Genomic DNA, 23135 nt, shown 5'->3' with positions numbered 1-23135 from the left:
TTGTAATGAACGTATCAATACTTCCTAAGGGTTTTAAGAAGCGTTTGAAGATTTAAATGCAGCTACTTGTTAATATGATAGAATTTTAAAGAGTTTTTAATTGATATATTTTATTTCTATCGCATCCTAGGCCTCCCTTTTGTGTCCTGCTTCTTACCCATTATAATTTTAAACCAAAGATTTGAACCGCTTAAATAATGTATTTTCTAAGCCAGTGGTTCCCAAACCTGGAGTCAGGTTTTTGGGATATGCACAATGAATATTCATGAGAGATATTTGCATGCTTTTCTATTTCAACCCAAATCAATCACAAAATGAAGCTAAAAAATAGCATTTACCCCCCCCCCCCCATCCCCCAAAACATGCGATTTTTGCTGATTGATTCCCATCTCGATATTGGTCTGCAGCAACAGAACCGAGGATACTCATTCCCTAAATTTCATGCTTTGGGCCTGCTCTGCCCATTAGACATATCTTTGTGCAGTTTCTGCATCACCTTACAGAGGGAGTTAGAGGCCTTGAATAAAAGGCTGACAGGTCACAGGGCAGACATTTAATTACTAACACCGCCTGGGGTAGCAGAACATACTCATCAAGATAAAATACATCTCCCACAATTAAGATTTAATAATTTAACACCAAAGCTCAGCTGCAGCAGAAGGAATGATTTGAAACTACAGTCAGAGTGCTATTTTCAGCTTTGCGGGATCACAGGTACATGATACAAATGGATTTTGGAAGGGAAACTACTCACAGAGTTTCCTTTTCAAAATTTTTGCTGGCTGGCCATGGCTGCAGGGAGGCTTCTAGCAGCTCATTTTCCACGAGCAAATTCTGAATGACTGGAGAAAGGAAGAGGAAACAGATGCAAGAATCCCAGGTGAATTTTCACGGGCCTACAGCTATTTTCAAAGGTGATTTTCCCATAGAAATACCTGGGATAACTAACCGTATTAAAGAACAGAACAAGTGAACTAAAGGAACAAGTGAGAAACAGAGAAAATGAAGCGGATAAAGACCATCCAGCTTATTTTCGAAGGAGATCGCCAGCTATCTTCCGACATAAATCGGGAGATGGCCGGCGATCTCCTAAAGCCGGCCAAATCGGTATAATCGAAAGCCGATTTTGGCCGGCGCCAACTGCTTTCCGTTGCGGAGCCAGCCAAACTTCAAGGGGGCGTTTTGGTAGGGTAACGAAGGCGGGATGGGGGGGCGGGACAGGGGCGTGCTTTGAGATGGCCGGCTTCGCTCGATAATGGAAAAAAGAAGGGCGTCCCTGGCGACAATTTGGTCCACTTTATTTGGTCCCTTTTTTTCAGGTCCAAGTCCCAAAAAAGTGCCCGAACTGACCAGATGACCACCGGAGGGAATCGGGGATCACCTCCCCTGACTCTCCCAGTGGTCACTAACGCCTTCCCACTCTCAAAAAAACAACTTTAAAAACTTTTTTTGCCAGCCTCTATGCCAGCCTCAAATGTCATACTCAGGTCCATCGCAGCAGTATACAGGTCCCTGGAGCAGTTTTAGTGGGTGCAGTGGACTTCAGGCAGGCGGACTCAGGCCCATCCCCCCCTACCTGTTACACTTGTGGTGGAAAATGGGAGCCCACCAAAACCCACCCGAAACCCACTGTACACACATGTAGGTGCCCCCCTTCACCCCTTAGGGCTATGGTAGTGGTATATAGTTGTGGGGAGTGGGTTTGGGGGGGATTTGGGGGGCTCAGCATCCAAGGTAAGGGAGCTATGCACCTGGGAGCTATTTTAATTTTTTTTTTTTTAGAAGTGCCTCCTAGGGTGATCGGTTGGTGTCCTGGCATGTCAGGGGGACCAGTGCACTACAAATGCTGGCTCCTCCCATGACCAAATGTCTTTGATTTGGCCGGGTTTGAGATGGCCGGCCTCGGTTTCCATTATCGGCAAAAACCGAGGCCGGCCATCTCAAACCTGGCCATCTACTACTACTACTTAACATTTCTAGAGCGCTACTAGGGTTACGCAGCACTGTACAATTTAACAAAGAGAGGCAGTCCCTGCTCAAAGAGCTTACAATCTAATAGACAAGTGAACGGTCGGTCCGATAGGGGCAGTCAAATTGGGGCAGTCTGGATTCACTGAACGGTAAGGGTTAGGTGCCGAACGCAGCATTGAAGAGGTGGGCTTTAAGCAAAGACTTGAAGACGGGCAGGGAGGGGGCTTGGTGTAAGGGTTCAGGAAGGTTGTTCCAAGCATAGGGTGAGGCGATGCAGAATGAGCGGAGCCTGGAGTTGGCGGTGGTGGAGAAGGGTACTGAGAGGAGGGATTTATCCTGTGAACGGAGGTTACGGGCGGGAACGTAAGGGGAGATGAGGGTAGAAAGATAGTGAGGGGCAGCAGACTGAGTGCATTTGTAGACATTTGGCCGGCCCCAAACATGCATTTTGGCACAAGCCTGATATTTTTGTTGCCTTCCTCTGAAACACTTCATGTCTTTGATGTCCTTAGTGAGATACGGCCTCTCAAATGACTTGCACAACACCTCCTGTCTTCTACTGAATATGCCTCTCTCTATGCAGCCTAGTATACTTCTGGCTACAGCCACCACCTCGTTACATAGTTCTCCTGCATTAAGATCCTCCGACACTGTTACTCCAAGGTCCCTCTCTCATCTGGGCTTATCAGCCTCTCACCTTCTAGCAAATACAACTCTTTAGGGTTTCTATGCTCCATGGACCAAATTTTGAGTGCCACATATAGAATCTAGGGGCAAACGCATCAATTCATGACACCCACAAAGAGGCAAGCTTCCCTTTTGGCAATGTCACTCACAAATATGTTGAATAGAATCTGCCCCAATACTGATCCTTGTGCACTCTCTTTTATTTCCTCCGAGTGAATTCCATTCACAACCACACTCTGATGTCTGGTGGTCAACCAGTTTCTAATCTAGTTCACCAGTATGGGTCCTAACTTCAGCCCGTTTAATTTGTTCACAAGCTTCCTAGGAGAAACCGTGTCAAAGGCTTTGCTGAAGCTCAGATCACATCTCGCACATGTCCTCGATCCAGTTCTCTGGTCTCCCTGTCAAAGAAATCAGATTTGTTTGACATCATTTTCCTTTGGTTAAACCACGTTGCCTCGGATCTTGTAAGCCATTGGAGTCTAGGAATTGTAATATCCTTTCCTTCAGCAGTGCCTCCATTTTTCCTAGTGTTTCAGTTGCAGATGCTGCCAGACACTTCTGGTCTTTTCTACGTATACTTTTGAAAAATCACTCCAGGTGTGCATACCAACAAACACACATGTATTTTTAAAAATCTCTCTGTTCAGCAGAGCCTTTTTTAAAATACTGGGGAAATGCGAAAGTCATACCCTGGGCATTTATTTCCCACTTTGAGATCCCATGCAAAATGGGGCTTATGTAACATAGTTGATGACGGCAGAAAAAGACCTGCATGGTCCATCCAGTCTGCCCAACAAGATAACTCATATGTGCTACTTTTTGTGTATACCTGACCTTGATTTGTATCTGTCATCTTCAGGGCACAGACCGTAGAAGTCTGCCCAGCACTATCCCCGCCTCCCAACCACCAGCCCCGCCTCCCACCACCGGCTCCGCCACCCAATCTCGGCTAAGCTTCTGAGGATCATATCATTCTATCTCATTTCTGAAATCAGATGTGAAGATATTGGCAGCGAGAAATGGCTACTGTGGGCTGGACCTGAAACATGCAGCTACCCAATCTTTGCGTTCCTTCAGCTTATTGTACATAAGAACAGCCATACTGGGTCAGACCAATGGTCCATCTAGTCCAGTATCCTGTTTTCCAAACAGTGGCCAAGCCAGGTCACAAGTACCTGGCAGAAACCCAAATTGTGGCAACATTCCATGTTACCAGTCCCAGAGAAGCAGTGACTTCCCCCATGTCTATCCCAATAACAGACTACAGATATTTCCTCCAGGAACTTGTCCAAACTTGTAATATTGTAACTTCTATCAAATTGTTCTGTTTAGATACATTGTAAACTGTCTAGATGATATTCCTTCTAGGGTATATCAAGCACAAATACAAAGCGGAAACTTGCAAACTTCATGAAGACCCACCAGGGTTTATCCCTGAAACACAAAGTACACACTGTTGAGAAGCATCTCCATTTGACCCGGATGGCTCAGCTAACAGGATCATAATCAGAGAATCAGTGTTTGGAGCTCAGTCTCCCTGAGTTTTCATCAAAGGTGCCAGCCAACTGCAAGGGATAATTAACTGAGAACAACACTGATAGTTTGAATAACTCTGATGATATGGATGAAGTAGGAAGAACTCAACTTGGTACCACCTTTGCTGTGGAAGTGGATCCCGCTATCATTTTGTAGAATGTTTTTGTTCATTGAGAGAAATTATATTCTACATTGTTAAGCTCTAGATTTTTCCAGATGTTTGTAGAACTATTCAGATAAAAAATTAAGTTCTTTTTTTTTCGTTACACCCTAGGGTTCATTAGCTGCAACTGTTCTAACTGTATGAAATGTATTCCCACCTTACAATGTTGAGCTTGCTGTGTCACTTGATCTTTCTGCAGCTTTTGACTTAATCACATGCTGTTGTTATCATGTCTTCTGTCCCTTGGTATTTCCGCGTCTGTTCTAGCATGGTTCACTTTCTTCCTTTCTATCCGTTCCTATCAGGTCATTACCGCTACATCCTCTGCCCTTCCCTGTTTGTTGATGCCCTGGGGATCCTACAGGGTTCAGTTCTCTCATCTCTTCTCGTTAATCTATTCCTAAGCCTACTTCCCACACTTATCAAGTCAACTGGTGTCTCATTTCATTTCTACACTGACGATATTCTGTTACTCTTTCCTACCAGCCTGTTCAACCCCAATATTGGTTCACTTCAAAACTATCTAGATCTAATCGCAAACTGGCTTTCAGAACATAAATTAGTCCTAAATAAGCAGAAAACTGTTGCATGCTGGTTTATGGGGCTCCTTCTATCCCCTCTACTACCCTAAATCTCTTTGGCACTTCTATCCAGCCAGTCATTTCAGACTCACATCTCACTTATGCAAAACATGTTTCTGTTGGATTATTTGTAGTAAATAATTAGCAGATTTTTATATACACAGCTTCAGCTTTAGAAATGTTAATTTCTTTTCTTCATCTCTCTCTCATACACCCCAGAATAATTCACTGCTGAGTCACTTTAAAGTTGAAGTAACAAAACATCTGTTTACTCACAGTTTGTAGTTAGATTATATTCAGACAGGCTTATATATACATAATACTATACATTTGGATTATCAGCTCTTTCCATGTGCTTAGATGGTAATGGATGCTCACACCATGAATTCTCTCAGGTTAGGAGAGATCATGAGCTCCATGTGCTGTGTCTAACCCCCACAGGAAGTTGCATGGGTGTGACCTCTCTAGGTAATTTACATCAGAGGTCACAGAGTAATCACAGAGAAAAAAAAACATTTCTGACAGGCAATGCATGTTAAATACAATACATTCCAACAAACCCCTTCTCATGCATAACTGTCATGCAATTATTAATTCACACAAAGTCCAAGCTTTATACGCAGATTCTCAAAACGTTCTCTGGATAACGGTTTGGTCATGATGTCAGCTGTCATCTCACTGGTGTGACAATAGTGTAGACTGATGACCCCTTCTTTCGCCAACTCTCGCACGTTGTGGTATTTCGTTGCGATGTGCTTGGTGCGTGACTGAACCTTGTCATTCTGTGACAGTCGGATGCAGCTCTGATTATCTTCCATTATCTGGATTGGTCTCTGTTCAGCTATTCCAAAATCCAGCAAAAGTTTTTCAATCCACATCAGTTCTCTGCATGCTTCTGATACGGCCACATATTCAGCTTCTGTAGAAGACAGACTCACAATACTTTGTTTATGACTGGCCCAAGAAATTTGTACATTTCCATACATAAACACATATCCACTTGTGGATTTATAATCAGAATGATCCCCTGCCCAATCTGAATCACAGTAACATATTAGTTTTGGATTACTATTGGCTGAAATCTTCAATTTACAATCAATGGTACCTTTTAAATACCTTACCATCCTTTTAACTGCAGTCCAATCTGATTTGGTAGGTGAGCTGACCCTTCTGCTCAAAATTCCTACTGCATTTGCTATATCAGCCCTGTATGTGGTAGTCAGATATAAAAGCTTACCTATGGCTGATCTATATTGGATGTTATCTGGTAAAGGTTCTCTTACTGTTTCATCCTTCAGAAAATCAGTGATCATGGGAGTGCTTACAACTTGGGCATCTTGCATACCTAAACTTTCAATAAGCTCATTTATTTTCTGCTTCTGGCTTAGAAGATAAGAACCATCATTTTGTTTCTCAATTTCTATACCAAGATAGTATGACACATTACCAAGTTCTTTTATCTCAACATTCAGGTTTAAATATTTTACAATGTCCTTGTACTCTTGCTCACTTTCGCTTGCAATGAGCAGATCATCAACAAAAGCTAAAATGTATGCATATTGTCCATTTCTGCACCTAGTGTACAAGCATTTATCTGCTTCACCTTGCTTAAATCCTAAATTTGTCAATATTTCATGCAATTTGTCATTCCAACATTTTGCACTTTGCTTTAATCCATAAAGACCTTTGTTTAATTTACACACTAGCTGTCTTTGTTTTGTATTTATGAAACCTGTTGGCTGTTCCATGTACAAGTCTTCAGTTATATCTCCATGAAGAAATGCTGTTTTCACATCAATGTGGTTGACTTGCATGCCTTTTGAGACTGCAATGCTCAGAAGTGTTCTAATTGTCGTGTGTTTCACTACAGGTGCAAACACTTCATCAAAATCTTCTCCATATTTTTGAAGATATCCCTTTGCGACTAATCTGGCTTTATACCTTTCCACTTTTCCTTGTGCATTCCTTTTTAACTTGAATACCCATTTGCATCCTATAGCTTTCTTGCCAGGAGGTAATTTTGTAAGAATCCAAGTCTTATTTTTATGCAATGCATCAATTTCTTCTTGTGCTGCTTTATGCCATTCAGCAGCTTCTTCTGCTGGCATTTTCTCAATCTCATCCCATGATAAGGGCTCTTGAGCTTCTGCTGACTTTGTTAGGTAAGACAGTCTTGGGGGTGGAACACCTTTGTTTTCCCTGGATGAGCGTCTGACAACAGGTTGGTCTGACCTTTCCGCATCCTCTAAATCTGAGAGTACTTCTCCAATTGATTCCCCTTCTCCAACTGTACTGTCTCCTTCAATGATCCTTTCTGTGTCTGCTTCCTCTGCCTGTTCCTCGTTAGATACAGATGAGTTGCTTTCAGACATCTGCCTTGGTATGGCATTTATATACACTGGCATGTCTATTATGGTTCTAGTTTCATATTCTGGATGATAAGGCTCATCTGGGATAATCCAGCCTTTATCAACCCTTTTGTTTTCATCAAAATATGTAACATGTCTTATGCCAACAATGCCAGTTTTCAGATTCAAAATTCTATATCCTTTGTGTCCTGGAGCATAGCCAACTAAAATGCCCCTTTCTGTTGTGGAATCCAGCTTATGCCTTCTTTGCTTTGGTACATGAGCATATGCTGTACTTCCAAATGTTCTTATGTGTGACAGGTTTGGCTTCCTACCATGCCATGTCTCATGTGGTGTGCGCTCAGCGCCTTTAGTTGGCATTCTGTTTTGTAGGTACACTGCTGTGAGAATGGCTTCCCCCCATAGTCTTTTAGGGAGATTGCTATCTGACAGCATACATCTGGTCATTTCCACAAGTGACCTAAATTTTCTCTCTGCAACAGAATTTTGCTCTGGTGTATAAGCTACTGTTGTGATATGCTGAATGCCTTCTTGTTCTAGAAATGTGCGCATGCTTTGTGAAGTGAACTCACCACCATTGTCGGTCTGAAGAACCTTTGGTTTTCTTTCAAATTTATTGCTCACCATGGCTACGTATTTCTTCAGCATGTCTGTGACTTGACTTTTTTCTTTCAGCAAATAGGCCACACAATATCTAGAGAAATCATCCAAGAATATTAGCACAAATCTGTTATTTCCCAATGATGGGATATTAAACGGTCCACATAAGTCACTGTGTATTAAGTCCAGCACTTTATTACTCCTATTTCCTGTGTATGCAGGAAATGAGGGTCTCACACCTTTTTGAGTAACACAGTCTATGCATTTCTCCATTTTACCAGTATCTGCACGTATCTGAATGCCAGTGGCTAGTTGCCCACTGTGAAGATCCTGGATCACCTTAAAATCACGATGTCCCAGGCGGCGATGCCAGATTTCCAGACTACATTTACCATCATTCTTCCTTACTTGCGCCAGATGTGAGGCTTCACCTGAAATGCTCAGTTTATAAATATCATTATGCATAAAAGCTTCAGCATACACTTCATCATTTTTAGAGATTGTGCACTTACTGTTTTCAAAATGAATCGCAAATCCCTTCTTATCTAATGTAGATACACTAAGCATATTGCAAACTGCTTGGGGAATATACAAGACATCACTTACAGGAATTTCTTTAACTTCATTTGACACTTTGCATTTTAAGAATCCAATGCCTTTTGCTTGGATCTGAGTAGTCCCTGCGTTTGCAGTTTTAAGAATACTTTCTTCTGGACACATTTCCTGAAAGAAATCCTTACAATTGGTTAAATGGCATGTGCTCCCCGAATCCAAAATCCAAGTACTTTCATTTGAATTATTATTTACCATAGTCAAAGATTTTTCTACCATTAGAAAGCTCTTATGTTTATTATTGTCCTTCATACATTTCCTGGTTGGAAAATTCTTTTGTTCCATTGGCTTAGGTGAGCTAGAGGGAGTGTTTTGTGTTTCCTTACACCATTTAGATACATGTCCCTCCTTTCCACATGAGTAGCAAATCAGCTTGCCCTTGGGTGGAGTTTTCCCATAGCTCCGCCTTCCTCTGTTCTTTGCCAAGAAATTTGTTTCATTTCTCTCTGACTGACTTTGAGAACACTTCTCCTCAGAATCATTAATTATGCATTCCTGCCTCAGTTTTGATGCTGCCTGTTCAAAGATTGCCCTTCAATGGCTTCATTTACAGACCTAAAAACATCAAACTTCTTTGATAGTGAGGTAAAAAGAAATGCTCTTTTCAATGCATCACACATGGGAATTCCAGAAAGTTCTAGCTTTTGAAATGAAGACATAAGATGCATAATGTGATCATTACATTTACTTTTATCCCTTAATTTGGTTTCATTCAACTCTGCTAACCAAATTGGTTGCTGTTTTGCATATGTAGTTGCATACATAGTTCTCAGTTTATATAAAATTTCATTTGCTGTATCTTTTGCCTCCACTAATATGGCTTGTTTCTCTGAGAGAGCTTCCAAAAACATGCACTTCACATAATAGTTTGCATTGTCCCATTCAGCCATATTTTCAGCTGTTCTGTTTTGGTCTAAGCATATATTTAATTTCTTTGCTTGAAGGAGACATCTGAATCTTAGTTCCCACTGCTGATAATTAAATTCAGTTAATTTAGGCACCTTTAGAGAGTAGAAAAATGGTGAATTTCCTCCCTCAGCCATTTTCTTAGCCTTCTGTCTGCTGTGTGGGGGGAGAGAGAGACAGACTGAATCTTTCTATTTAAAACTTAAGAGAAAAAATTTCTCTTCTTCCTTTTTCAATTCCTGGCCCTGGGCCCATAACCCTTTTGTTGGATTATTTGTAGTAAATAATTAGCAGATTTTTATATACACAGCTTCAGCTTTAGAAATGTTAATTTCTTTTCTTCATCTCTCTCTCATTCACTGCTGAGTCACTTTAAAGTTGAAGTAACAAAACATCTGTTTACTCACAGTTTGTAGTTAGATTATATTCAGACAGGCTTATATATACGTAATACTATACATTTGGATTATCAGCTCTTTCCATGTGCTTAGATGGTAATGGATGCTCACACCATGAACCCCCACAGGAAGTTGCATGGGTGTGACCTCTCTAGGTAATTTACATCAGAGGTCACAGAGTAATCACAGAGAAAAAAAAACATTTCTGACAGGCAATGCATGTTAAATACAATACATTCCAACAGTTTCATCACTATCATAGTACCCAAGATCCTTATGTTATACTAAATGTATATTCTCCTATACATTTCCATCATTCATCATGTATTGTAAGCCACATTGAGCCTGCAAAGAGGTGGGAAAATGTGGGATACAAATACAATAAATAAATAAATAAATAAAACTAGTTTTCTTATCCTTCGGCAACTGCGATCAGTCCACCGTTACTTCGATCACAACACTTCTCATTCCCTTCTTCTCTCATTGTTGGTCACTAGGCTCGATTACTGTAACATAATCTATTTGGGATGTTCCCATGCAAAGATAAAGATGCTCAAGTCCATATAAAATACTGCTATAAGCCTGGCATGTCGCACACATAAATGAGACAATGTTTCAGAAATTTCAGAAAGGAATAATATTTAAATTACTCAGTTTTAAGGCTCACGGATTGGGCCTTCTGGATTATCTGGCAAAACTGACCATCCCTTCCTCTCCTGTTTGGCTACTCTGTTCAATTAACAATCACCGCTTAGTCCTTCCAAACTCGAAATCTGCCTGCTTAGAATTCACTCGACACTGTGCTTTCTTTTCACTGCCCCTTTCCATTGGAATTCTCTTCCTCTTGCTATTCATGCCGATTTATCATTCAAAAACTTTGTCTGCGATACAAACCTGGATTTTCCACCAAGCTTGTAACATTCCTTGACCCATTGCTTCACTCTCACTGTCTTCTTCTCTGCCCCCCTTTTCCCCCTCTGCCTTTCACTTCCTTTCCTCTTTTCCCTCCTCTTGGCTATTTTGTTTGATTTCAATCTTTCTGCATGCACGACATAGTTCTTTCCTATCTCATACTGTAGTTCTTTTCCAACTTTGTTTTTAGTTTTGTAAACGGCTCAGATCTACGAATTAGTTTGGATGGTATAGTAAATGTTAATGAACTATAAATTTGAAGCTCAATTTCTTTAAAAATGTCCTTGTAAATGTGTAATTAATTTAATTTAATTTGACATTTATAACCTGCTTTACCAATAAGTTCTAACAGTAAGTTATCAAAAGATTAGCTAATATTAATTAGTAATAACTTAAATATGAAAATTAATTAAATATAAAGCTGTGACAGGTGCCTTTTTTGCTTCCTGTCTGAGTGAGAAAACTCAAGTCCCCACTCCCTCGGTTGGGCCTAGTTCTCTACTGATGATGGTCCTGTGTAGTTCTTAGCTATAATATATAATCAGTCAGCTTTTACCTTATTTGTTTCTTTATCTCCATAGGAGCTTCCACACCTCAACTATTGTGGATTTTAATTGTGAGAGATTTGTTTTTTCTTATGTAATATTTGTTTTTCTTTAGTTCATTTTCTTTGTGATTTATTATCTTTTTCTTGTCAAGTGAATACTTGTGTCATAATTGGATATATCATTTTTTTTTAAGTATTCGTTATCGCACTGCACAAGGAATGAAGTTGGACAGATTACATGAACCTTTTGAAGCTGACCTGTGGTGTGGAGGAGTAGCCTAGTGGTTAATGCAGTGGACAATGATCCTGGGGGAACTGGATTTAATTCAAAAACACAGAAAGGCAGTATATCAAGTCCCATTTTCCTTTCTCTGTTTGAGATTCTACATGGAATGTTGCTACTATTTGAGATTCTGTTGCTACTATTTGAGATTCAAGATGGAATGTTGCTAGTGGAGGACAGGGCCGTGCCGATGCGGTAAGCGAGGTAAGCATGGCAGGAGGGCGCCATCCTCTGGGGGGCGCCCCGCCGCACCATGCTTACCTCGCTCTCTTCTCCCCAGATCCTTTTTTTTGTTTTTGTTTAAATTTACCTCTCCGGCGCGCGGCAGCGTAAGTGAGAAGGAGGCGGCGCTCCCCCGGCCGCCCCGACGTGTCTTTCCTTCGCTCGGTTCCGCCTTCTTCTGACGTCATTTCTGACGTCAGAAGAAGGCGGGACACAGCGAAGTCAAGACACGTCGGGGCGGGGGAGCGCCGCCTCCTTCTTACTAACGCTGCCACGCGCCGGAGAGGTAAATTTAAACAAAAAAAAAAAGGATCTGGGGAGAAGAGCGCGGGTAGTGTAGCGCTCGTTTTCGGGGGGGGGGGGGCGCCGGAGAGGCCAACTGCAGGGGGGCGCCGGAGACCCTAGGCACGGCCCTGGTGGAGGAGTAGCCTAGGGGTTACTGCAGCGGACGTTGATCCTGGGAAACTGGGCTCAAATCCCACTGCAGCTCCTTATGATTCTGGGCAAGTCACTTAACCCTCCATGCCCCAGGTACAGATAAGTATCTGTATATACTATGTAAACTGCTTTGAATGTAGTCACAAAAGCCACAGAAAGGCTATATATCAAGTCCCCTTTCCCTTTCCCTATTTGAGATTCTACATGGAATGTTGCTACTATTTGAGATTCTACATGGAATGTTGCTAGTGGAGGAGTAGCCTAGTGGTTAGTGCAGTGGACTTTGATCCTGGGCAAGTAGGTTCAATTCCCACTGCAGCTCCTTGGGACTCTGGGGAAGTCACTTAACCCTCCTACCTGTAAACCACTTTGAACGTAGTTGCAAAAACCACACAAAGGCAGTATATCAAGTCTCTTTCCCTTTCATTTTACAAAGATTCTTTTACATATAGAAAAATCATGTTCTTATCTACATGCTCTGAAGACAGAGCTGTGATGAGCCTACGTATCTTACAAAATATGCATGCACTCTGTACACAGAGGTGCATATTTTGTAAGATACGTAGGCTCATCACAGCTCTGTCTTCAGAGCATGTAGATAAGAACATGATTTTTCTATATGTAAAAGAATCTTTGTAAAATGAAAGGGAAAGAGACTTGATATACTGCCTTTGTGTGGTTTTTGCAACTACGTTCAAAGTGGTTTACAGGTAGGAGGGTTAAGTGACTTCCCCAGAGTCCCAAGGAGCTGCAGTGGGAATTGAACCTACTTGCCCAGGATCAAAGTCCACTGCACTAACCACTAGGCTACTCCTCCTCTGTGTACAGAGTGCATGCATGCATATACACCTGCCACACAACAGTGTGTAAATTTGTGTGTGTGCATTTGTACATGTTCTGGGAGCTCATTTTCAAAACATAAAAAATATCCAAAACTCTTCATAAGATGGCAGGAGGAAGTTTTTCTCTCAAAAACACCCACGTTATGATTTTCAGCATCCCAATTTTAGATGTTTTACTCTACAGTTCATCCAAATTTCAAGGAGGCCTGATGAGGGCATGTTTTGGGCGGGACATGGGCAGCCTCAAAAGATAGATATTTTTCTGCAATAATAGAACAAAATGAAAGCATCCAGGGCCAAAATTAATAGATGTTTTTGGCAAGACCTGTTTCAATCAGAACTAAATGACCAAAAGGTGTCCTAAATGATCAAGTGACCAATGCAGAGGTTAAGGCATAACCCGATTCATTTTAAATTTACTACATTGTAGCTTCCTCACATGCCCCCTAGTCCTAGTATTTTCGGAAAGCGTAAACAGGTGATTCACATCTACCCATTCAACTCCACTCATTATTTTATAGACCTCTATCATATCTCCCCTCAGCTGTCTTTTCTCCAAGCTGAAGAGCCCTATACGCTTTAGCCTTTCCTCACAGGGAAGTCGTCCCATCCCCTTTATCATTTTCGTCGCCCTTCTCCGCACCTTTTCTAATTCCACTATATTGTTTTTGAGATGCGGCGACCAGAATTGAACACAATATTCGAGGTGCATTATAACATCCTCATTTTTGTTTTCCATTCCTTTCCTAATAATACCTAACATTCTATTTGCTTTCTTAGCCACAGCAGCACACTGAGCAGAAGGTTTCAACGTATCATCAATGACAACACCTAGATCCCTTTCTTGGTCCGTGACTCCTAACGTGGAACCTTGCATGACGTAGCTATAATTTGGGTTCCTCTTTCCCACATGCTTCACTTTGCACTTGCTCACATTAAACATCATCTGCCATTTAGATGCCCAGTCTCCCAGTCTTGTAAGGTCCTCTTGTAATTTTTCACAATCCTCCCACGATTTAACGATTTTGAATAACTTTGTGTCATCAGCAAATTTAATTACCTCACTGGTTACTCCCATCTCTAGATCATTTATAAGTATGTTAAAAAAAACAGTAGTCCCAGCACAGACTCTTCGGGAGCCCCACTAACTAGCCTTCTCCATTGAGAATACTGACCATTTAACCCTACTCTCTGTTTTCTCTCTTTTAACCAGTTTTTAATCCACAATAGGAAACTGCCTCCTATCCTATGACTCTCCAATTTCTTCTGGAGTCTTTGAGGTACTTTGTCAAACGCCTTCTGAAAATCCAGATACACAATATCAACCGGCTCACCTTTATCCACATGTTTGTTCACCCCATTCAAAGAAATGTGGTAGATTGGTGAGGCAAGATTTCCCTTCACTAAATCCATGTTGACTTTGTCTCATTAATCCATTCTTTTGAATATGCTCTGTAATTTTGTTCTTTATAATAGTCTCTACCATTGTGCCTGGCACCGTCATCAGACTCATCGGTCTATAATTTCCCGGATCTCCTCTGGAATCTTTTTTAAAAAATTAGCGTTACATTGGCCACCCTCCAATCTTCCGGTACCATGCTTGATTTTAAGGATAAATTACATATTACTAACAATAGCTCCGCAAGTTCATTTTTCAGTTCTAGCAGTACTCTGTGATGGATACCATCCAGTCCAGGAGATTTACTACTATTAAGTTTGTAGAGCTTCCCCATTACATCCTCCAGGTTTACAGAGAATTCATTAAGTTTCTCCGACTCGTCAGCTTCGAATACCATTTCCGGCACTGGTATCCCACCCAAATCTTCCTCTGTGAAGACTGAAGCAAAGAATTCATTTAATCTCTCTGCTATAGCTTTGTCTTCCCTGATTGCTCCTTTTACTCCTCGGTCATCTAGCGGTCCAACTGATTCTTTTGCCGTCTTCCTGCTTTTAGGATGCCTAAAAAAATTTGATTATGTGTTTTTTCCTCCAACGCAATCTTTTTTTTTTAAGTCCCTCTTAGCCTTCTTTATCGGTGCTTTGCATTTGACTTGACATTCCTTATACTGTTTCTTATTATTTTCAGTCGGTTCCTTCTTCCATTTTCTGAAGGATTTTCTTGTAGCTCTAATAGCTTCCTTCACCTCACTTTTTAACCATGCCAGCTGTCGTTTGGTCTTCCGTCCTCCTTTTTTAATACACGGAATATATTTGGCCTGGGCTTCCAGATATTGTAACAATTGTAACAATTGAATAGCTACTAATGCTTCCTGCACTTTTGCTAGAAACAGAAACAAAGCTACGTGACTCACTACCTGTTTTTTTTTTTTTTGGAACAGGGGTTAGAACAATCTCCCCTAGAAAAGTTACTGTACTTAAGTTTGTCACTTTTAGTCGTAAAGATGTACAGGAAATATTTGTTACTTTTACAAAAGTAATTATTTCACCAACTTTTACTACTTTTACTTATACCTGATGCTTGCAATTAACAGTAAAAAAAAAATCAAAAGAGGAAGCAAGATGTAAATGACGAAGCAGCAAAACTTGAACTAGGCTTTCCTAACTCAAACCTTGTCATGTGAACGGAAGTGAATCATCTTACCTTACATTTTGCTGCCTGTGAGAACAGTGAAATTGCATTTTTTTAAACTTGTTTCCAGTTAAACAGAACTGTGATGAGTCAGGTGAAGTTGAAACAGAGATTAAGCTGAACCTGGATACAGTTCTTGGTCAATAGACACATGTCTCTACCACAATAGACTGCTGGTCATCCCATGGAAAATCTTTCACTGGGGTGACAGTCCACTGGATTGATAGTCTTCAGAGAAGCAGTCTGCTTGTCTGGCCTTAAGAAGATTGAAGAGTTCACACATGTTTTAATGTTCTTACATCAGCTCTCAAAGACATTTATACAGAGTTTGCCATTAGACAAAAATATTTTTTAAAAACAACAGATAATGATTTCAACTTCTCTGTATTTGGAGAGCATGACAATTGGGTTTGGTCTCAAGAAACCAAACCATACTTGTTGGAACTCTGTATACTGTGGTCATGAGTGGGCAGATCCACGCCCCTTGTACAGGTAGGAGAGTGGTTAGTCGGGCCTTGGGATATGTAGATAAGCTTCACTCCACGTTACTTGGGTGAATTTCGGCTTCTCACTTGAATTAAGGGTACTCACTCCTCCCTTAAAGCTCACCCCCCCCCCCCCCCCCCAATAGACTGGGCTCTCTGGAGGGCACAGAACTCCTTCTCCACAGTCATGTAGGCATACGCCTAGTGCAGTTGCCGCCCCAAGTGCAATGTACTGCTTTGTCCTTGGTTTCTTCCTCCTTAATCAGTCCATTTAGTCTAGGGGAGGAGAAAGCAAACGGTTAAACATCAGTCCACTCCTCACTCTTCAAAGCACAGTTCACAGCAAAACCCCAAAGTTCATAACAAACCCAAATTCGCACAGGCGTCCCCCAGCAGCTCAGCTCCAACACTAATCAGAGACCCTGGCCATCAGTTTATGGTATGTACGGAGCAGAGCTGTGGCTTTCAGCTTCAATTAGAGTCCACTTGTAGCCAGAACCATTTTACTGCTTCCAATTCCAATCCATTTAGAGGCATAACAGTTCTGCTGTTCCAATCAAAGTCCATTTGCAGACAGAACAGTTTGCTTGCACTCAGCTTCAGCCTTTTATTCCTTCACCCCTCCCCCTGAGAATTAGTAGAGGCTGAAGGGACCCCCTCCCCTATCTTTACCAGCACTATCTCCTGATATCCTCCCACATGGGTCCGCGCTGAGCTTTCTATCAGATTCTTTTCTCCCTTCCCAGAAACCTTCTCCCCTCCTGCACCAAGCCAGAAAGCAAGGCTGCTATGAGCCCTTTCAGTTGTTGCCCTTTCACCTTGGCTAGAGCTGAGACATCCATAGGTTCCTGGTCCAACGCTGTCTCCTGAGGAAATTCCTGTCCTCCCTCTAAGGGCTGCCAGTCCATGGGTTTCTCCCTCTGCCTCTCCCCCAGCTGCATGATATCCTCCTGATTAAAACTCCCGGACCAATCACCCTCCCCTCTCTGAGGAGCCTGGGAATTGTAGTGCTGAACACGCCTCCAGGCAGGGTCAGATGCTCTATCCGGGGCCTGCTGGGAACTGTAGTCCTCCTGCCTCTCAGAGGAAGGGGAAGGACTGTTCTCTGTAAAAGGGGAGGGCAATCTACACTGGGGCCTCTGGGAACTGTAGTCTCCTGGGGCTGCTGGACAAGTTTTCTTTCCCCGGCCCTTTTCCCTACAGACTCTCCGGCCCCCTCTCTGTGGCTCCTCACAATACCTAGCAGTAAAGAGAATTGTTCAATTGATCCATCAGCATGACTAACATTGATTTCGTAGTGTTTACACTAAAATAAATAATCCTTAATGAAACAAATCACTCCTTACACCACCCACATGCTTTAAAACACCCCTCACACGACCTCACCTAACACCTTCTAATTTATTCCTCTTCTACCTCCAGATTATTACCGACTGTATCTAAGATTATGTAATGAACTTTTCATATTAACACCCTGCAAGCCACATTGAGCCTGCAAAAAGGTGGGATAATGTGGGGTACAAATGCAATAAATAAATAAAAAGTTGTTGGGATTAAAGAGAGAATGCAAGATAACATCAGAGAGATCAGACACTGTGCTGAGAGCTCCATAATACCTGGGCTAATGGGGAAGCGAAAAGGCAAGACATGTCTTTAGATAGCCAGGGGCAACCTTGCTCAAGCTCTTGTTCTAGGGTTACCATATTTTGTCCCCCCAAAAGGAGGACACATGCCCCGCCCCCACCACACACCCCACCACGCCCCCTTTCACACCCTCGCTCCGCCCCTGTCACATTTTCCCCTCCCCCCTGTCACTCCCCTTCCCCGTCACCCCCCTCCCCTTACCTTACTACTGCCCTGGTGGTCTAGTGACCTCTTTGGGGCAGAAAAGGGCGCCCTCTTTCCTACCCGGAGCGCTGCCCTGCTTGCATCCTTCCTGTTCCTGATTTTGGCGCTGATTCAAAATGGTCGCCGAGAGTTGAAGTCTCGCGAGGTCACTTTAACTCTCGGCGGACATTTTGAATCGGTGCTGAGATCAGGAACACGAAGGATGCATGCAGGGCAGCGCTCGGGCAGGAAAGAGGGGGCTCTTTCCTGCCCCAAAGGCGAAAGACGTCACTAGACCACCAGGGCAGTAGTAAGTAAGGGGAGGGGAGGCTAGCAATCTGCCCGTTTGTCTGGATTTCTGGACAAATGGGCAGATTGGCAAAACCTGTCTGGTTGCCCGGGTATGTCCTCAAAAAGACGACATGTCCAGGTAAATCTGAACATATGGTAACCCTATCTTGTTCTGGTTCAGGCTGCCATAGAGAAGTTTGTGGCTTTGGCAGCAGAAGCTGGTTTTCACCAAGTTCGGGACTGGCAGCAGAATGGAGGAGATGCTGCTCATGGCAATTGTGAGATTTTGCTATATTCCAAACCATGCAAGATACCTCCCAGGCCCTGTGTAGGGCCGTCTTCAGTGAATCAGTCTGGTGCTGTACTGGAAGTTGCAGTAGCAGTATCCAACGTAAGCAGGCCCGCACCGATGCCAAGTGTTGCTCCAGGAATCAAAGTTTCTACTCTGTGAGCTGAGAGTTTGTCATCTTGGAGGAGAAAGAAGGCTGCAGAGAGAATACGCTGGGTAAAGTTTGCAGGTAATTTGTGAGTTTGAACATTCAGTACTGACTAAACTGCATAAAACTGTGGAAGATCCGAGTTCCCTGCAAACCAAAGTTAAGGAACAGGCTGAAGAAATTGCAGAGTCATGGAATCGGAGGTAGGGTATTATTATGGATTAAGAACTGGTTGAAAGATAGGAAGCAGAGAGTAGGATTGCGTGGCCAGTATTCTCAGTGGAGGAGGGTAGTTAGTGGGGTCCCGCAGGGGTCTGTGCTGGGTCCGTTGCTTTTTAATGTATTTATAAATGACCTAGAGATGGGAATAACTAGTGAGGTAATTAAATTCGCCGATGACACAAAATTATTCAGGGTCGTCAAGTCGCAGGAGGAATGTGAACGATTACAGGAGGACCTTGCGAGACTGGGAGAATGGGCGTGCAAGTGGCAGATGAAGTTCAATGTTGACAAGTGCAAAGTGATGCATGTGGGTAAGAGGAACCCGAATTATAGCTACGTCTTGCAAGGTTCCGCGTTAGGAGTTACGGATCAAGAAAGGGATCTGGGTGTCGTCGTCGATGATACGCTGAAACCTTCTGCTCAGTGTGCTGCTGCGGCTAGGAAAGCGAATAGAATGTTGGGTGTTATTAGGAAGGGTATGGAGTCCAGGTGTGCGGATGTTATAATGCCGTTGTATCGCTCCATGGTGCGACCGCACCTGGAGTATTGTGTTCAGTACTGGTCTCCGTATCTCAAAAAAGATATAGTAGAATTGGAAAAGGTACAGCGAAGGGCGACGAAAATGATAGTGGGGATGGGATGACTTTCCTACGAAGAGAGGCTGAGAAGGCTAGGGCTTTTCAGCTTGGAGAAGAGACGGCTGAGGGGAGATATGATAGAAGTGTATAAAATAATGAGTGGAATGGATCGGGTGGATGTGAAGCGACTGTTCACGCTATCCAAAAATACTAGGACTAGAGGGCATGAGTTGAAGCTACAGTGTGGTAAATTTAAAACGAATCGGAGAAAATGTTTCTTCACCCAACGTGTAATTAGACTCTGGAATTCGTTGCCGGAGAACGTGGTACGGGCGGTTAGCTTGACGGAGTTTAAAAAGGGGTTAGATAGATTCCTAAAGGACAAGTCCATAGACCGCTATTAAATGGACTTGGAAAAATTCCGCATTTTTAGGTATAACTTGTCTGGAATGTTTTTACGTTTGGGGAGCGTGCCAGGTGCCCTTGACCTGGATTGGCCACTGTCGGTGACAGGATGCTGGGCTAGATGGACCTTTGGTCTTTCCCAGTATGGCACTACTTATGTACTTATGTACTTATGTAGGCTGGGCATCCAAATAGCAGATGACCTTTAATGTGGACAAGTGGAAAGTGATGCCTCTGTATCACTCCATGATGTGACCTCACCTCGAATATTGCATTCATCCTGGTCGCTGTATCTCAGCTTGGAGAAAAGGCAGCTGAGGGGAGATATGATAGAGGTCTATAAATAATGAGTGGAGTTGAACGGGTAGATGTGAAGCGTCTGTTCACGCTTTCCAAAAATACCAGGACTAGGGGGCATGCGATGAAGCTACAATGTAGTAAATTTAAAACAAATCGGAGAAAATTTTTCTTCACTCAACGTGTAATTAAACTCTGGAATTCGTTGCCAGAGAATGTGGTAAAGGTAGTTAGCTTAGCAGAGTTTTAAAAAGGTTTGGACGGCTTCCTAAAGGAAAAGTCCATAGACCGTTATTAAATGGGGAAAATCCACTATTTCTGGGATAAGCAGTATAAAATGTTTTGTATATTTTTGGGATCTTGCCGGGTATTTGTGACCTCTTCGTAGGAAAGTCATCCCATCCCCACTATCATTTTCGTCGCCCTTCGCTGTACCTTTTCCAATTCTACTATATCTTTTTTGAGATACGGAGACCAGTACTGAACACAATACTCCAGGTGCGGTCGCACCATGGAGCGATACAACGGCATTATAACATCCGCACACCTGGACTCCATACCCTTCCTAATAACACCCAACATTCTATTCGCTTTCCTAGCCGCAGCAGCACACTGAGCAGAAGGTTTCAGCGTATCATCGACGACGACACCCAGATCCCTTTCTTGATCCGTAACTCCTAACGCGGAACCTTGCAAGACGTAGCTATAATTCGGGTTCCTCTTACCCACATGCATCACTTTGCACTTGTCAACATTGAACTTCATCTGCCACTTGCACGCCCATTCTCCCAGTCTCGCAAGGTCCTCCTGTAATCGTTCACATTCCTCCTGCGACTTGACGACCCTGAATAATTTTGTGTCATCGGCGAATTTAATTACCTCACTAGTTATTCCCATCTCTGGTCTTTCCCAGTATTGCAATACTTATGTACTTATATACTTATATAGCGGAATTAAAAAAGGTTCAAAGAGCGACCAAAATGATAGAAGGGATGGAACTGCTCCCGTATGAGGAAAGGCTAAAGAGGTTGGGGCTCTTCGGCTTGGAAAAGAAATGGCTGAGTGGAGTAGAATGGGAGGAGGTAAATTGTTTTTTCTCTTATTCAAAAAATACAAAGACCAGGGGACACTCAATGAAATTGCATGAAAATACTTGTAAAACAAATAGGAGGAAATATTTTTTCACTCAAAGAAAAGTTGAGCTCTGGAACTCATTGCTAGAGGATGTGCTAATGGCAGTTAGTGTATCTGGGTTTAAAAAAGGTTTGGCAAGTTTCTGCAGGAAAAGTCCATAGCCTGTTATTCAGATGGATATTGTGATCAATATAGGACATGCCTCGACAGGACCTAGCCACCAGAGGGAGATCTTATGGTGGAACACTGCTGTAATGACCTGAAGGGAGCCACTAGAGGGCATTCAGCAGTAGAAGAAGCCTGCTTAGATGGGTGGTGACCACTAGAGGGCATTCTAATGGTGGAGGCCCTTGTGTTATTTTGTAGAGACCACTAAGTGGAGCCCTACCTCAACGATAGCCCTGACACAGATAGCTGGGGAGGGGGACGGGCTGTTGAAAGGGGAGGGCCCATGGCAGAAGGAAGAAATAGTTCCCTTCAGGAGGCAACTAATCTCCATACCCTTTTACCCTAGTTTTAAAACTTGAACTTTCTACCACAGCATTAATAGATAGCCTCTAGCAGGAATTGCAGGACCTAGTTTAGTCTTCGTCCCACGCACCCTCCCCAACACCTGCCCACCCTAATACAACTCTTCATTTATAGTCAGTTATTGTAATTAGGATAACAAGCGAGGAGTGCTGTTACAGATTTTTAATTACATTTCAGTACTTCCTAAGAAGAAAACACTAAATAAATCACACAATATACCATATAAACTAAAGACATTTTTTTGTATTAGGCTAATATCCTTAATGCCTTAGCAAGTTTTAAATTATTGAATAACTCAAAAATACTAAGATGGAGTCAGCAGTCCAGCAGCGAGAGGGGTGCTATCCAGTCTTTTGCATTGAGTGTCACGTGTATGATTATCTCCCAGTTGGTGAGCGGTTATATGTGTGTGCCCGATGCAAAGAGCTCCTAGCTCTCGGAGAATGGGTCCGTTCTCTTGAAGCTTGAGTAGCAGACTTGGTAGAGCTGAGGGAGACAGAGAGGTACATAGAGGAGACCTACAGGGATGTTGTAGAGAAGTCCCACCTCCAGTCTGGTAGCCCTTATGCTACTAGAAGGAGAGCATCACCCTGGTGAAGCAGGAAGTACTCCTGTAGCCAGGACCTACCCACCAGGGGATGTACTATCCTCTCGCACTGAGGATATATCTCCAAGAACTTCTGCCCAGGAGGGAAGGGTTAGGACAGCTGTTGTAGTTGGTGATTCGATCATTAGGCATATAGATAGCTGGGTGGCTGGTGGACATGAGGATCTCAGGTGGCTGCAATTGGAGAGGGCCAAGGTGGTTCCATTCCGTTTAGGTAGTTTGTTTATGGTATAAATCAGTGTTGTCCCTTCTGATTGGTTGTTGACAGGGGTGCCGAAAGTTTTATAGCATATTGCACAGTGTTTGAATCTGTCATAGCCAGGGTCAGAATTTGGACAGGGGCGTAGCCAGACAACAGATTTTGGGTGGGCCTAGGCAAGAATTGGGTGGGCACCAAGTGTTCTCCCCCCCCCCCCCCCCAAAAAAAAAACAAAATCTCAGCTGGTGGGAAAACGCTTCTTTCCATCTTGGCAGCAGGAATGCACTGAAAACTGAGCATGCGCAGGTGCCGGTGTCGTGGAGAGTAGCGTTTTTGTTACCATCAGGGGGAAATCTTCAGCTGGCGGAGCTTGGGATTCCCACCAGTTACCACTAAACATGTGCTACTGTTGGGTGGGCCTGAGTCATAAATGGGTGGGCCCTGGCCCACCCAAGCCCACCT

Source organism: Microcaecilia unicolor, chromosome 5 (assembly GCF_901765095.1).
Source record: "Microcaecilia unicolor chromosome 5, aMicUni1.1, whole genome shotgun sequence".
In the NCBI taxonomy this organism is placed as follows: Eukaryota; Metazoa; Chordata; class Amphibia; order Gymnophiona; family Siphonopidae; genus Microcaecilia; species Microcaecilia unicolor.
The sequence above is the reverse complement of the archived record's forward strand: the minus strand, read 5'-3'. Positions refer to the sequence as shown.